The sequence below is a fragment of the Triticum urartu genome, chromosome 5 (genome assembly GCF_003073215.2).
Source record: "Triticum urartu cultivar G1812 chromosome 5, Tu2.1, whole genome shotgun sequence".
In the NCBI taxonomy this organism is placed as follows: domain Eukaryota; kingdom Viridiplantae; phylum Streptophyta; class Magnoliopsida; order Poales; family Poaceae; genus Triticum; species Triticum urartu.
The window spans coordinates 33,298,198-33,300,457 of NC_053026.1; positions in this window are offsets into that span (position 1 = coordinate 33,298,198).

Below are 2,260 nucleotides of genomic sequence, written 5' to 3' on the forward strand. Positions count from 1 at the left end.
ATCGTGTAGAAATACGGGCCCCAGAATGACAATCTCGTCGACTAGATGAACTAGGACGTGCGTCATGATATTGAAGAAGGATGGTGGGAACACCAGCTCGAAACTGACAAGCCATTGCGCCACATCACTCCTTAGCCTTGGTACGATTTCTGGATCGATCACCTTCTAAGAGATTGCATTGAGGAATGCACATAACTTCACAATGGCTAATCGGACATTTTTCGGTAGAAGCTCCCTCAATGCAACCGGAAGAAATTGCGTCATAATCACGTGGCAGCCATGAGACTTTAGGTTCTCAAACTTTTTCTCTGGCATATTTATTATTCCCTTTATATTCGACGAGAAGCCAGTCATGACCTTCATACTGAGCAGGAATTCAAATAAGATTTATTTCTCTTCTTTCATAAGAGCGTAGCTGGCAGGACCTTTATACTGCTTCGGAGGCATGCCGTCTTTTTCGTGCAAACGTTGCAGGTCCTCCCGTGCCTCAGGTGTATCTTTTGTCTTCCCATACACGCCCAAGAATCCTAGCAGGTTCACGCAAAGGTTCTTCATCACGTGCATCACGTCGATTGAAGAGCGGACCTCTAGGTCTTTCTAGTAGGGTAGGTCCTAAAATATAGATTTCTTCTTCCACATGGGTGCGTGTCCCTCAGCGTCATTCGGAACAGCTAGTCCGCCGGGACCCTTTTCAAAGATTACGTGTAAATCATTGACCATAGCAAGTATGTGATCAACGATACGCATGGCGGGCTTCTTCTGGTGATCTGCCTCGCTTTTGAAATGCTTGCCTTTATTTCGACATTGATGGTTGGTCGGAAGAAATCGATGATGGCCCAGGTACACATTCTTCCTGCATTTGTCCAGGTATATACTTTCAGTTTCTTCTAAACAGTGCGTGCATGCGTGGTATCCCTTGTTTGTCTATCCTGAAAGATTACTGAGAGCGGGCCAATCGTTGATGGTTACAAACAGCAACGCGTGCAGGTTAAATTCCTCCTGTTTGTGCTCATCCCATGTACGTACACCGTTTCCATTCCACAGCTGTAAAAGTTCTTCAACTAATGGCCTTAGGAACACATCAATGTCGTTGCCGGGTTGCTTAGGGCCTTGGATGAGAATTGGCATCATAATGAACTTCCGCTTCATGCACATCCAAGGAGGAAGGTTATACATACATAGAGTCACGGGCCAGGTGCTGTGATTGCTGCTCTGCTCCCCGAAAGGATTAATGCCATTCGTGCTTAAACCAAACCATACGTTCCTTGGGTCACTTGCAAACTCAGGCCAGTACTTTCTCTCAATTTTTCTCCACTGCGACCCGTCAGAGGGTGCTCTCAACTTCCCGTCTTTCTTATGATCCTCACTGTGCCATCGCATCAACTTGGCATGCTCTTTGTTTCTGAACAGACGTTTCAACCGTGGTATTATAGGAGCATACCACATCACCTTCGCAGGAAGCCTCTTCCTGGGGGGCTCGCCGTCAACATCACTAGGGTCATCTCATTTGATCTTATACCGCAATGCACCGCATACCGGGCATGCGTTCAAATCCTTGTACGCACCGCGGTAGAGGATGCAGTCATTAGGGCATGCATGTATCTTCTCCACCTCCAATCCTAGAGGGCATACGACCTTCTTTGCTGCATATGTAATGTCGGGCAATTCGTTATCCTTTGGAAGCTTCTTCTTCAATATTTTCAGTAGCTTCTCAAATCCTTTGTCAGCCACAGCATTCTCTGCCTTCCACTGCAGCAATTCCAGTACGGTACCGAGCTTTGTGTTGCCATCTTCGCAATTGGGGTACAACCCTATTTGTGATCCTCTAACATGCGATCGAACTTCAGCTTCTCCTTTTGACTTTCGCATTGCGTCCTTGCATCGACAATGACCCGGCGGAGATCATAATCATCAGGCACATCGTCTGGTTCCTCTTGATCTTCAGCAGCTTCACCCGTTGCAGCATCATTGGGCACATCGTCTGGTTCCTCTTGATCTTCACCAGCTCCCCCCGTTGCAGCATCACCGTATTCAGGGGGCACATAGTTGTCATCGTACTTTTCTTCTTCGCCGTCTTCCATCATAACCCCTATTTGTCCGTGCCTCGTCCAAACATTATAGTGTGGCATGAAACCCTTGTAAAGAAGGTGGGAGTGAAGGATTTTCCGGTTAGAGTAAGACCTCGTATTCCCACATTCAGTGCATGGACAACACATAAAACCATTCTGCTTGTTTGCCTCAGCCGCATCGAGAAACTCAT